The 15,285-nt window shown below is 43.5% G+C and overlaps 1 protein-coding gene across 3 annotated transcripts in view; it reads left to right on the plus strand.

Annotated features, from left to right (window-relative positions):
- The first annotated feature begins 21 nt into the window (after window positions 1–21).
- DLGAP4 (DLG associated protein 4) overlaps window positions 22–15,285 on the plus strand; it is a 449,524-nt gene continuing 434,260 nt past the window's right edge. For all 3 annotated transcript variants that reach the window (XM_020801095.3, XM_078393225.1, XM_078393219.1), the window contains exon 1: window positions 22–6,535. The gene's annotated coding sequence lies outside the window, so the exon portion shown is untranslated. The remainder of the gene's footprint in view (window positions 6,536–15,285) is intronic.

Genomic DNA, 15,285 nt, shown 5'->3' on the forward strand with positions numbered 1-15,285 from the left:
TCCTCCTCCTCCTCCTCCTCCTTCTGTTAGCAGCAGCATTGGCAAAAGTCCATGTTTTTCTGAAAGTAGAAGAAATGTGTTTTGCACACAAACTTGGTATTTTTAAACAAACAAACAAACAAACAAACAATCTTCTATTTTGCATACAGTGCCAAGGTGAGTATCCTACGACCAAACGCAGAGTGTTACGGTTCCATGGGTGGAGCACACAGAGTTCCATGCTCATGAGTTTCACCTTGCAATTACACAAGCCAGAGATTGTCCTGTTCGAGGCAACAGGGTCACCAGCTTGCACGAAGGGTCAATGAATTTCCTTTGTACAAGCAACTGTAAAAGAAGAGCTGTTCCATGTATAGTTCAGTACAAACAAAATTCTCAGCAAGGCTTTCTATGAAAACCGGCACCCCTCAGTAAATTTTTAGCAAAAACTGGGCCAAAATGCCATGAACAACCAAACACACACAGTAACCCTCATGATTTAACCTAGTGCAGATAATACCTTTGAACTGTTTAGTTCCCATCTGTGAGAATGAAATAAGTGGAGAATTAAATGTTGATCTCAGGGCAACTCAACCTACATAATGACTGCAGATGAGAAACATGGGTGGGGGTTGGACCCCAGAATTCCACAGTCCAAAACAACAACCTTTTTTTTTTTTGATAATTGAGGTCTTTGATCCTGCTCACTATAAGAATGAAGAGGTTAGAGCTGAACTGCTACCTTAGAACAAAATCCTTCACAAGTGTGGGCTCATTTTGTGCTATTTCTGTCATCCTTTCCTGTCTAGTCCTTTGCTCCCACTCCTCCTGCTGTGCTTCTTTTAACAATTATTTGACATGAGGAATATGATTCTGAGCTGCCCTGCTGGGCTTCTTTGACCTCAGTGTGCCAGGAGTAGCTACAAGATGCTCAGCAGGTTCTTCTTCTACCTGGACAGATTGAACATGATCCAGCTGATAATAATGCTTCTATTGTCAATTTTTCCTAGCTATCTGGGGAATCACAGAATGAATTGAAGTGGTGTAGGACGTGGTCACGCTGTGGGTTAAACCGGAGAAGCCTCTGTGCTGTAAGGTCTATAGATCTGCAGCTGTAAGATCAAATACACATGACGGAGTGAGCACCCATTGCTTGTCCCAGCTCCCGCTAACCTAGCAGTTCGAAAGCATGCAAATGCAAGTAGATAAATAGGGACCACCTCGGTGGGAAGGTAACAGCGTTCCGTGTCTAAGTCACACTGGCCATGTGACCACGGAAGATTGTCTTTGGACAAACGCTGGCTCTATGGCTTGGAAATGGGAATGAGCACTGCCCCCTAAAGTCGAACACGACTGGACTAAATGTCAAGGGGAACCTTAACCTTAACCTAAAAGACCAGGAAGCTTCATTCTACAGAAATTATAAAGCCCCCTATGCTCTGATACCCAACGAAGAAGCCCACTTGCCTTTTACAATCATGAATCATAGAAGGGTGGCATTGTAATGCACTCCAAGAATCATCTAGTCAAGGGCATAAGAAATCCACAGCAATGACTATTGGCTGAGGCATTAATGCACCTTGGATACATGATGGGCCACCATAGCTTTGCTCACCTTCTAGGCCAGAGAACGCTTTCACTCTTTTCATGAATTGGTACCTGTCCCATTATTCCCCTAAATCTTTTTTTTTCTGCTGTTGCTGCTGTTATTCTTCTCCATTTGTTTGTTTGTCTCTTTGTTTAAAATAATTATAGTCTAACCTCTTTCACAGGATCTCAGGGTAGGTTACAGAACTGTACAAAACAATTCTAAAGCCTGGGATATTTAAATGTGAAGGAATTTCTGATGGAAAGAAAACCCTTCTCACCTATGTTACTGGCCCCACAGGCTTACTGTTTGACTAAGGGAGACAACTGCCCCAGGCAGCACTGGCTTCAGAAAGCAAGGCCAGTTCCTCCAGCCATTCCCCCTGCCCCCACATCACCATTCTCATTTCCTGTACTCTCTTTTTTTAAAAGCCTGTGGCCTACAGGTATGTGGGAGGATGCTATCTCATTGTAAGTGCTGATGTCAAATACAACCACCAGTGCAGTCAGCGGCTAAGTGTGAAATAAAGAGAAGAAAATGTTGTATTTTGCCTGGGGGCTGGCGAACAAGCTCTGACGACAAGCAGTAGTAGCAGCAGCAGCAGCTGGTGGTGGCAGTTCTGGGTGTGAGCAGAGTTTTGACCCTCTATTTTCAGACCTGGAAATTGTTCTTGTTTAGCTGCAAGTGCTGCATCTGAAATAAATTCCCACTCATTCCTCAAATATTGCAATAACTTATTTTTAATTTATTGCTGTCTTGTTTAGTTACTGCAAATATTGCTCCTCATAAATATATCCTTAAATTGAATAATTTACAATTAAAAGAAAGGATACAAATACCACGTATGTATGTATGTATGTGTGTGTGTGTGTGTGTGTGTGTGTGTGTGTGTGTGTGTGTGTGTGTGTGTATGCATGCATGCATGCATGCATGCATGCATGCATGTATGTATGTATGTATGTATGTATGTATGTATGTATGTATGTATGTATGTATGTATGTATGTATGTATGTATGTATGTGTGTATAGCAACACACAGTTTATTTTGCATAAACAGCTCATGGGTTTCCAGTTGTGTCAATACATGTTTATTGTTTATATTATCCAAGCTTTAAATGGCAATATCCTGCGTCATCATCGTCAGGAAAGGCAAGACATCAACTAAAACAAAGCTAACATTAAATACAACAAGGTGCAATCAAAACCAGCTGGGTAAGCATTCGGACCAGACTCAGGCAAACTAACAGCAAAGAGCCAGTGCCCCACAGTGGCTAGTATTATCTAAGAGCAACCTGCCAAGGCTACCCAGTTTAGAAAAAAAGAGGCTTCCAGCAAGCACCAAAAGTGACACCACTATCTTTGTTGATGGAATGTGGCTGAAGATTTATCAAGAAAGCCTCAAGAATAATTCTATTCCAGAATTGATTGGTTTTGGCCAATACTCGTACCCCATTCCATTGGGGCTGATGACCATACTTGATACAATGTCCATATTTTTATGGCTGTTGTAATATATTAGTACTCAAGATGAGGCCTAAGTGGGGCTGAATAGAGGGAAACTGGTATCTCATGGGATCTGGAGACTATACTTCTGTTAATGTATCCTAAAATAGCATTTGCTTTTTTTGTAGCCATATCACACTGTTGGCACATATTCCACTTGTGATCTACAATGACTCCAAGATCCTTCTTGCTCATAGTATTTATGAGCCAGCTATCTCCCATCTTCTAACTGTATGTTTGGTTTCTTTTCCTTAGGTGCAGTACTTTGCACTTATTCCTTTTGAGTTTCAATCTATTGTTTTCATTCAGGGACGTGGTGGCACTGTGGGCTAAACCGCAGAAGCCTGTGCTGCAGGGTCAGAAGACCAAGCAGTCGTAAGATCGAATCCACACAACGGAGTGAGCGCCCATCGCTTGTCCCAGCTCCCGCCAACCTAGCAGTTCGAAAGCATGCAAATGCAAGTAGATAAATAGGGACCACCTCGGTGGGAAGGTAACAGCGTTCCGTGTCTAAGTCGCACTGGCCATGTGACCACAGAAAATTGTCTTTGGACAAACACTGGCTCTATGGCTTGGAAACGGGGATGAGCACCGCCCCCTAGAATCTAACACGACTGGACAAAAAATTGTCAAGGGGAACCTTTACCTTTACCTTTTACCTATTGTTTTCAGCCCAGTACTCCAGCCTATCTAGATCATTTTGAATTTTGTTTCTGTCTTCCAGGGTGTTAGTTATTCCACCCAATTTCGTGTCATCTGCAAATTTGATTAGCATTCCATGTATCCCCTGATCCAGGCCATTAATAAAAATATTGAATAGCACTGAGCCCAGAATTCAGCCTGGGGTGCCCCACTTAAAACACCCTGCCAGGCTGAGAAGGAGCCATTAATCATCACCTTCTGAGTACAATTCTGTAGCCAACTGTGTATCCACCTGATAGTTGTTCTGTCTGGCCCACACCTACTTAACTTGCTAATCAGAATAGCATGGGCACTTTGTCAAAAGCTTTCTTGAAGTCAAGATATCTGTGTCTAAAGCATTCCCTCTGTTAGGGAGGTTACCCAATCAAAGACAAGATCAGTTCATCTGGCAGGAATTGTTCTTGATAAATCTGTGTTGGCTTCTAGTTATTATTGCTTTGTTTTCTAGGTGTTTGCATAGTGGCTGCTTTATAATCTGTTCCAGAGTTTTCCCTGGAATAGGCATCAAGCTGACTGGTCTGTAGTTTCCAGGTTCCTTCATTTTGCTCTTTTGTTAGATAGTGACAGCATTAGCCCTCCCCCATTTGTCTGGCACTTCACCCGTTTACCATGATTTCAAGAAAATAATAGACAGTGGTTCTGGGAGTTCTTCAGGCAGTTCCGTCAATTCTTTTGGACACAGTTCATCTGGTCCTGGAGATTTGAACTCATTCAAGGTAGTAAGGTAGTTTTGTTCCAGCAGGAATCTGCTTCCAAGTAAATGGGCCCCAAAGTTGCATCTCTGCACCCAGTTCAGTTCACTTAAGCGCTACTGTTTTCAGTGTTCTGGACCATATCATTATACAAGAAGAAGGCATTTTTCTTAGCTAATTAGTGGGTTCTGTCACAGAGATTTCCTATCAACAATAAATGATTGGGAATGGTCCACAGCTCACCCTCATGGGTGAAATTTAGCCATGGGTGGGTGAGGATCAAAATAATTACTCCATCATTCTCCCTCCTTCTATTGGGAGACCAACTTACCTCTGCCCTTCAAAGGCATATGGTTTATTCCCACTGAGATGTTGAAAATTTAGCCCTCTGCACACCTTCATACACTCCTCACAACAATGAGATATGTAACTAGAGAATTATTCACCCAGAACTGCCACTGAGTAGGACAACAGAATGAAAAGACTAAATGAATCCTTATTTTCTCTCTCTTTCTCTTTGTGTGTGGGGGGGAGGGGGAGGGCCCCTCAACCCCTATGGTCACAATGATAGCCCAACACATATACCTCTTCTTTGTAGGCTGGTTTGTGTAATTGAGAAATTATGACCAGTCTTTAGCAGAGCAATTCCTAAACATTTCAGAATCATATTCCCCCTTTTATTTTGAGAAACCTTCATGCCTCCCAAATTCTCCTTTGCCATTATCCAGTCCCCCCATTTAAGGATGATTTTGTTTCCTTTATGAAAACATTGTGTGCGTCCTTTGGAACTGGCTTGTATATACCTTCCACTCCCAACATACATGCCAGTCTGGGAACCAGGGTGCTAGGATGACAGGGCAGTGGGAATGATAAATTGTACTGGACTTACAGCATAGGGTACATCAACTGGATTAAAAAAAAAAAAGAAACAGGGTGGCTTAGGAAAAGAAGTATACCCCCTCCTTCCAAAAAAAGGTCTTTCTAGAGATAGTCAGTGGAATTTTATATTGCATTTAACCTGTGAAATCTGCCACTCCACGACACAACTGCCAACTGCTGCAGAACCCATAGTCTTCAGTGAATTTATGCCAAAACAAAGAGACCTGAAGACCTTTTTTCTATCCTGCCACTAGAAAGCAGAAGGGTTGGGAAATGCTAAAGAGTTATTGTCATGGTCATTATTGCTAATTTGCCAGGCTGTCATTCACTCATCTATGAAGCAGTCACAACAATAGCGAACATGCGCCCCACCATTCCCATGCCTGAAAAACAAAAGGAAAACGGCCACTGCTGGGGGCTGGATTTTACCTCCTGAGCTGTGACATTTCACTCCAGTCTATGAGCTTTCCCCATCTCTAGAAATCAAGGCATGCGGCAGAAGCCCCAACGAAGCCTCCAACCAAACAAGGCCTGTCTGTTGCCTGCCTCTTTGTATCGCCTGCATCGTCTTGCTAATAACTTATTGAGTGCCTCAGATTTTCTGGTGTGTTGACCTTATGCATGATTCAGGATGCCAGAGGCACAATAATACAAGGCTGCTGCAGCAGCAGCTTTGGCCCAGCTCTTTCCATGTCCTAGTTTCCTTTATGTGTGTGAGAGAGAGTGTGTGTATTTTGTAGTATTCCGGACTCCTTTAGAAATCCAGGTCTGGTTTTGGGGCCTGCCTCTCTCTCTCTCTCTCTCTCTCTCTGCCTCCCTCCCAACCTCTCTGCGCTGTACTCTCAGGGGGGAATCTCAGCACTGCTGCAGCATCACTAACAACCTCAATCCAGGAGGCTGGAAAAGAGAGGCGGAAGGGAGAGAAAAAGCTGAATGAATGGGCATCGCATCAGTGATCATTATGGAGAGAACAGAGGCTGCTGCGCAGAGAAGAGGATTTTGTTCCTTCTTTTAAAAAAAACTGGAAAGGGGAAAGAAAGAGGGTGGGCAGAAAGCAAAGCAAGGAAGAAAGAACTGACACAACAATTAAGCTGGGCTTCATCACAAAGCTTTCTTTGGACAAGTACTCCACGGCGAGGGCTAGCGCTTGCCGCCGGCACATCCTCTGCTGTCCCTTCCATTGACGTCCAGGTGAGTCTGGCAAGATCTTTGTTCTTATTGTGCCCAAATGGGGGTGGGTGAAGAAAAACTCCACCTGGGGCCTGAACAAAGAGCAGCGCTGCCCCTTTTGGCAGCGTCTAGCTTTGATAATGAAGCCTGTCAGGTAGAGATGCCGCCGTTATGACTGTACCTACCAGCGCTTTCAAAGGTGCTGGAGAAGGTGGGTGGGGTGGGTGAGGAATCTGTTGTGGTTTTGTGGAGGAATCATCTGGCCCCCTTACTTACCTCTTCTTGTGTCAACAGCAGGTGGTTTTTATTTGTGCCGGTATTCTGCCTCGGCCAGTTTTGATAGTTCTCTTGCTTACTCAGTACTTAGGATCTTGAAAGCTACCAGCTTTCACCTACCTCTTCTGTGAAAAGAAAGGAGGGTTAACAATTTCTGGTAACGGGAGGTGGAGGAGATAGCTACCAAGCCGTGGCCAGAGAAGAAGGAAGCCATTTAATGTTATTGTACTTGGCAGCAGAATTCGAGTGTTCTGTGTTGCTATTGATTTTATGCGTCACAGAGTCAGATACCATGGTGATGGGCAGCCGTGAGATGGGTGGGTGGTTCATATTCAGGCCCACTAAGTTAGCCCCAAATCACACTCCCACCGGAGATCTGCAGGCATGAATGGGGGTAGCTCTTTTTTTTTTCTTTTCTTTTTTTTTTTTTTTTTGCATTCTGATCTGGCAAGGTGTGGTGTGGAAAGGGAGCAGACCCAGTAAAGGTACTTATTTGTTGCAAAGATCTGTAGCTTGCTTTTCTGGTCCAATGCCCTGTAAAATCGAATGATCAAGAACAAAGGTAGCAGATAAAAATCACTTAGAACTAAGGACTGGGACTTTTTAAAATGCCAGGTAGGCAACCTGTCCGCCTGTAGAAGCATTTGTCTTTTCAGGGTAGAGGGCATGTTCCAGGTAGCTAGAGAAAACTTAGAATATTTGCTACCTCCCATGGCTAAGGTGCATGTTTAAAGCCTAGTACCAATTTCCTTGTACAGTACTTTGCAGTCTTACTGAATCTCACTTTAGGAGGACTCGGCATCCACAAAGCAAATAATGTATGGGCTTGTTTCATACACACAGAGAGGGGGGCGGGGGTATGTGTACATGGAGCTGTGATGACTGGAGGCTTGACATTTGCAACATGGAATATGCCTGGGTGTGTGTCGGGGGAAGTAATGGTAATTATCTGAGCATGTGGTGGCTCACTCATGTGTAGAAATGTGATGAGCAACAGCGTAGATGGTCTGTGCCTGTGTGACAGGGCGAAAGGGGGAGTGTTGAAAGCAGTCTTGTTGCAGTGAGGCAGTGTGCATGGAGGCACACACTGCTGGTAGAGAACAAACCTTTGTCAGCCAGTGGCGATTTCACACCTTGTAACAATAAAGTGCGAGGGTAGAGCAGGTGATGGGTTGGAGAGATGGCTTGGTGTTTATTGGGAGGCTTCACAAACGCTTGCTTCTAAAATCAATATGCAAGTGGGCAGGTGGGGAAGCGGAAGGTCTCTTTCCCATAACATGGGTGTGTGCATACTCTACTGCTACCCCCCCTCCCCATTTAAGGTGCTCTGTCAGTATTATTCAAAAATAGACAGCGTGGGGGAAGACTGGAAAGAGTGTAGAGTTGATCTTGAACTTCTATTCTGTCAAGGCTTGCCTGACTTGTGCTGACCTTGGAGGAAGCATTTATCCTTTAGTCTTCTCGAGCATGGGACCAAGGGGAAGGGGGGTGGTGAAACTGAAAAGAGGAAAAACTTTCCTGCGGCAGAGGGTAGGGCAACCCAGTGCCTTCCAGATGCTTTTGACTACAACGCTCATAGTCGCTGACCTTTGGCTATGCTGGTTGGGGCTGATGGGGGATATAATCCAAACATCCAAAGGGCACCACAGAGCTAGAAAAAGCAATTCCCTTAACAGGCTAATTTGTCTGTTTCTTCCCCTTAATTTGGAGGCTCTTCTCCCTACAAGCTTCATGGTGGATCACAGTTCTCACTATTATAAAATATTGCATGTTCCTTGCACTTGTTACCATGATGGCCCACCAAGTCTGCACACCAAAGCAAGAAATAGATGCAATACCAGACCACTCACCCACACACCCCCAGCCCGTTCTTGTTATGATCTTTGTTTTTATAGATGACATTTGGCTTCTTTTTCAGAACATGCAGCAATAGGGAACACTTGTTGTGACATAAGGTGACCAGCAGGGGGTACTGTGGGTAAAAGTGCTATTCACATTTTTAAAAAGAGACTGCAAGGAACACGGTGACTAAGACATGTATCCTCTCCTTCTGAAAAGTACTGAGTGTAAATCTATATTCTATAATTTCTCAGCATCTTATTCTGCATGGATTCCAGTGCAAATCCTCGTAGTCTAATGCACAGCCTGTGTAGGATCAATTGGCGAATGGCAAACACATCCCAAAACCCAAACAGCTAAACTCAACCAATATAGGTGTGGGGGCACTGTGGTTCTAAAATGAAATATTTATTACAGTTTCCTAGCGTTGCTCCCAAATGTAATACATTTCCTACCAAAACCAACATCTAATTTGAAAATAAGTGCAAGCAAAGAAGCAATACGCCCAAAGATAACCCAGGCGGTGCACTAGCATGAAGTTAAATGAACCAGTTGCTTCAGGCAGCAAATGTTGGGGTATGGCAGGAAGGGGTTGAAGAATGAGCAGTATCCTGCACCCTTCAAGCTACTTTACTGCCTTCAGGTATAGGGGAGCATGTTGTTTCACTGCCATTGTTAGTGTCGAATTGAACTGCCAGTGCAGTTGGCTTTCATTCATGGAAAAGGCAGGGGTCCCATCTTGTTTCTACCTCAGGCAGCAGTAAGTGATTTGAATAAATCTATAGTAAGTTGTTTGAATAAATCTGAGCTTTTTGGACACACGGTAAAGAATTCCACCTTCTGCAGTGGAACCACTAGACGAGCTGCAAATGGCCCACAGCATTTTGTTAGATAAGGTGGGGCGGGAAGTGGTGCCCACTAACCCACCTCAGTCAAAGCACATAGTAAAGCCAGCCAAGTTCTTTTCACACATGAGGAGGAAAATCGCATAGGCACCTTTCCCCTCCCTGAAAATAAAATGACAACCATAAAAAGTTTAAATATCCAAAAATGTGTCGCCCTTGATGACATCTCCAGTTTGTTGCCTGAGGCAGCCTCTCTCACATGCCTGATGGTAGGGCCAGCCCTGACAGCAAATATTGTTGTAATCGTGGGTTGGGTGTGGAGATGGAGAGAAAGAGAAGATGTTCTAAATAACAATGGCTGGTGGTTTGAGAACACAGTGCTTCCTGTGTTGGCCTCTTTGAAAGTAATGTGGACTGTGGAGAGAGAGAGAGATTACACATCTGGAAACAGCTGCTATAAATTAGCAACATTCTTTTAAATCCAGAGGAATTATGCAGGTATATAAAAGGATAGATAATTTATCCTCTAATGCTGTGGGTACATTGTGTGCAGAACATACCCAGCCCTTTGTGTCTCTGAAATGGAGCCTTTCAAATGAGCAAATTGGCAGAGGAACTGCAAGTGAAATCCACTTCCTGTGCAGGGGCCTAGAAGAATGCCTAGTCCATATGTTTCACGCGTCTCTTAGGGTGCCAGAAGCATGTTGCACAAAGGAGTGGCATGCTGGAACAGGGCTGTATCTGTTGTTTCAGCCGTGGAGTTGTAATGATCTGAAATTTTTTAAAAAGTGAATTTATTTCAAGTATAATAAGAACAAAACAAAACTAAAAAGAAACCAAAAGTGTTGTGCCACCTTATAGACTGACAATGTTATTCCCGTGTGAGTTTTCATGCACTACAATCTACTTCCTCAGACCAATTGAAATAACATACTTAGCCACAGGCTTATAGAGAAATATGCATAATGAGCGGGCTCAATAGCTTAGTGAGTAGGGTACCTGCCTCCGGAGCCGGGGGGGGGGGCTAAGAGTTCAATTCCTCATTGTGCCTGCCAAGAGAAGAGCCAAGCTGTGTAGCCTTGGGCAAGCTGCACAGTTCCATAGCACCTCTAAAAGAAGGGGATAGTAAACAACTTCTGAGTATACCATATGTGAAAAGCATGGTCATAAGTCAGAATTGACTGGAAAGCTTGTAATTAAATTATGCATTGTGGGGGTGATGCCCAGTAAAGATGGGTACAATCAACATACCTATCAAAGCGCTACACAGGCTTATATGTAATGTTTACAGAACTTCATTGTCTACTCAAGACTAATTCACCTTCACTTTCAGTTTAACTCCTAATGATGCATGGCTGCTGGGATCACTCATTGCCCCCACTCTATGGAATTCATCTAAGCTCAGAAGGAAAAGGAGAAGACAGGGGTGGAGGTAGCAGTTGACATCATTGTCTCTATTAATTAACTTGCCCAGTTTTTACAGCTTCATTATACCAATGGTCATTCACTAGCCAGAGGAGTCGAAGAGCCAGGGTTTGTAAATTCAGAGCCCCAGGACTTCCTGATTAGCAGGGATGATGACATTACCTACTAGGCTATCCTACTCTCTCCTTGCTTAGTGACAGTCTTCACAGTAGCTGGAATCAGTGGGTTTTCCCTGGAACAATGTATTGTTGCAAATTACTTCTGATGTAATGCAAATTGTTTTAGGGATGTGGTGGCGCTGTGGGCTAAACTACAGAAGCCTGTGCTGCAGGGTCAGAAGACCAAGCAGTCGTAAGATCGAATCCACGTGACGGAGTGAGCACCTGTCACTTGTCCCAGCTCCTGCCAACCTAGCGGTTTGAAAGCATGCAAATGCGAGTAGATTAATAGGGACCACCTCGGTGGGAAGGTGACAGCGTTCCGTGTCTAAGTCGCACTGGCCATGTGTCCACGGAAGATTGTCTTCGGACAAAACGCTGGCTCTATGGCTTGGAAACGGGGATGAGCACCGCCCCCTATAGTCGAACACGACTGGACAAAAATTGTCAAGGAGAACCTTTACCTTTAAGTTGGTCGTGAATAGGCAATAAAGAGCCATTAACTGTATGAAAGACCTGTTTCTCATTGCCGTCCAGAGTAGTCGAAATGACTAGATGGGTGGGATAGAAATGTAATAAATAAATAAATAAATAAATAAATAAATAAATAAATAAATAAATAAATAAATAAATAAATAAATAAATAAATAAATAAAATATTAATATAGATTGAGCATTTTGTGTTTTTAAACTGTCTCTGTGGAGAGGTGGCTAGCTATGGGAACTCTCTTGATGCATGCTTGCACTTCTAGAGCTATTGCTGCACTACTGCCACTAGCATTCATGCTAGCATTGGGTGGGATGGTACTAGCAGGGTTTTCCTGCTTACACTGCTTTAGATCCAGTTCATCACTCTGGGCATGTAGCAGCCACTGAATAATCCTAACCACTTATCATCAGCCAGTGCAGAGTAATTCATGGGATCAGACTAGATCTCCTGTGGGACCATTGCTTTTAACATAACCAAACCTGATCTGATCAATTTGTCTTCTGTTAGTAAATGTTAATTCTTCATGCATCTTGTTTTATGTCTTGTGACTTCTAGAGCAAAAGAGTTCTTTTATTTCAAGTCAAAAACAATTGTGCACAGGATTAGAAATAAGCGCTCAGTGTACTCTCTAAATTGCCTGCAATCAGGCATCTACTGAGTGCTGATTTTTAGCTTGTTTTCCTCAAGGACAAATAGTCAAAGTCTGGATGCTGTGTGTATGTGTGTGCGTATGAGAAAGGGAGAGAAAGTACGCACACGAGGGAATGTGTTGTTCTTGTGCAGGCTCTACATGCAAGCATCAATGCTGAGGTGGAGAACCTGGAGCATCTACCCAGTCCAATGACAAACCAATTAAAAAAAAAACAAGACATCTTTAGTATGGAATCCTTTATTGACAATAATGTAGCTCTCTTAATATTGTGCTCACTTTTTGTTTTGGATGTGGTTCAAAGCAGTGCCTTTCCTCTATAAGCTTTGCATGGATTCTGGTCTAGTTGGCTTTTAGAGACATGTCCCATTTTTCTCCTTTCCCCAAGACATCCTCATGGTAGGTGCAGCCAACAGGACTATCCCAGCCATTTCCCCTAAGAACAAATAGAGCATGGCTAATGTTTTTATCATTTATAATTTTTTGAAATGTTCATAGATTACTGTATATTGGTTGATGTAGTAGAAAATTAGAAATTACAGATATTGAAATGGCAGTGAAAGGAATAAAACACTACAGTGTGCTTGAATATCAGACATTGAATAGAAGATACATGTGTAAGGTATCACATAAAAATATGTAAAACAATTTTTATTACTTGATTGAGAAAACAATTTTTTGGTGTCAGCTGGTATCCTGCAGAAGTGAGCTGGTGTCCTGCAGAAGCTTTTGGTTACCTTGCCCATAATTCTGGACCATTTGAGATTATGCTGGTCTTGATAGAAACTGTAGTTAAAAACAACTAAAGTGCCCTGGGTTGCCTACCCTTGAACCAATGTTGTCTAAATGAGCAGTTCTCAATATTTGGTCTTCTGAGATGTTTTGGCCTTCAGCTCTCACAAAGGCCAGCTAAAACGATGAATAGTGAGGGAATGTGGGAGAGGTTCCCAAGAACAACTGCAAGAGCAAAGCTTGGGAACCAGTGGTTTACAATTTCCAGCTGCTCCTGGATGTGCCCTGGAATAGTTCCTTATTTCGAAGGAAGGCTCATTGGTGTGATTTATTTATTAATTTATTTTAATTCACCTTCCTTAGGACCATTGCAACTCCGTAAAATATAATATATTAGACATAAGCTAAAGGGTTTTCACAGATTCAGTACCCAGTGTAGTGTACTGGGTAGAATGACTTGGATCAAGATTTGTGACCAGATTTTGAATCCCAGCTCAGCCATAAAAACTCACTTGGGGCGGGGGGCTGGAACTGGGAAAACCACTCCTTAAATATCTCACTTAGCTTGAAAGCCCTATTATGGTTAGTATATATCAGTTCAGGAAGGGAAGTGGTGGCTCTGCGTGCTAAACCGCAGAAGCCTTTGTGTGCTGCAGGGTCAGAAGACCAGCAGTCGTAAGATCGAATCCATGTGACAGAGTGAGCTCCCGTCACTTTGTCCCAGCTCCTCACCAACCTAGCAGTTCGAAAGCATGTAAACGCGAGTCTATAAATAGGTACCACTTCGGTGGGAAGGTAAACAGCATTCCGTGTATAGCTGCGCTGGCCACGTGACAATGGAAATTGTCTCTGGACAAACGCTGGCTCTATGGCTTGGAAACGGGGATGAGCACCGCCCCCTAGAGTCGAACACGACTGGATAAAAATGTCAAGGGGAACCTTTACCTATTATATCAGTTCTGACTTGATGGCGACGTTTCGTTTTCATTTAGTTGTGTCCGACTCTTCGTGACCCCATGGACCAGAGCACGCCAGGCCCTCCTATCTTCCACTGCCTCCCAGAGTTGGGTCAAATTCATGTTGGTCACTTCGATGACGCTGTCCAACCATCTCATCCTCTGTCGTCCCCTTCTCCTCTTGCCTTCACATTTTCCCAACATCAAGGTCTTTTCCAAGGAGTCTTCTCTTCTCATCAGATGGCCAAAGTACTGGAGCCTCAGCTTCAGGATCTGTCCTTCCAGTGAGCACTCAGGGTTGATTTCCTTTAGAATTGATAGGTTTGTTCTCCTTGCAGTCCAGGGGACTCTCAAGAGCCTCCTCCAACACCACAATTCAAAAGCATTAATTCTTCGGCGGTCAGCTTTCTTTATGGTCCAGCTCTCACTTCCATACATCACTATAGGAAAAACCATAGCTTTGACTATGCGGACTTTCGTTGGCAAGGTGATATCTCTGCTTTTTAGGATGTTGTCAAGGTTTGTCATCGCTTTCCTCCCAAGAAGCAAGCTTCTTTTAATTTTGTGGCTGCTGTCTCCCTCTGCAGTGATCATGGAGCCCAAGAAAGTAAAATTTGTCACTGCCTCCATGTCTTCCCCTTCTATTTGCCAGGAGGTGATGGGACCAGTGGCCATGATCTTAGTTTTTCTAATGTTGAGCTTCAGACCGTTTTTTGCACTCTCCTCTTTCACCCTCATTACAAGGTTCCTTAATTCCTCCTCACTTTCTGCCATCAGAGTGGTATCATCTGCATATCAGAGGTTGTTGATATTTCTTCCGGCAATCTTGATTCCAGCTTGGGATTCCTCCAGTCCAGCCTTTCGCATCATGTATTCTGCATATAAGTTGAATAAGCAGGGGGACAATATACAACCTTGTCGTACTCCTTTCCCAATTTTGAACCAATCAGTTGTTCCATATCCAGTTCTAACTGTTGCTTCCTGTCTCACATATAGGTTTCTCAGGAGACAGATAAGGTGGTGAGGCACTCCCATTTCTTTAAGGACTTGCCATAGTTTGCTGTGGTCCACACAGTCAAAGGCTTTCGCATAGTCAATGAAGCAGAAGTAGATGTTTTTCTGGAACTCTCTGGCTTTCTCTATAATCCAGCACATGTTAGCAATTTGGTGCCTAGTTCCTCTGCCCCTTCGGAATCCAGTTTGTACCTCTGGAAGTTCTCGGTCCACATACTGTTGAAGCCTACCTTGTAGGATTTTGAGCATAACCTTGCTAGCATGTGAAATGAGTGCAATTGTATGGTAGTTGGAGCATTCTTTGGCAATGCCCTTCTTTGGGATTGGTATGTAGACTGATCTTTTCCAGTTTTCTGGCCACTGTTGAGTTTTCCAAACTTGCTGGCA

This window comes from Pogona vitticeps, chromosome 4, assembly GCF_051106095.1.
Source record: "Pogona vitticeps strain Pit_001003342236 chromosome 4, PviZW2.1, whole genome shotgun sequence".
In the NCBI taxonomy this organism is placed as follows: Eukaryota; Metazoa; Chordata; class Lepidosauria; order Squamata; family Agamidae; genus Pogona; species Pogona vitticeps.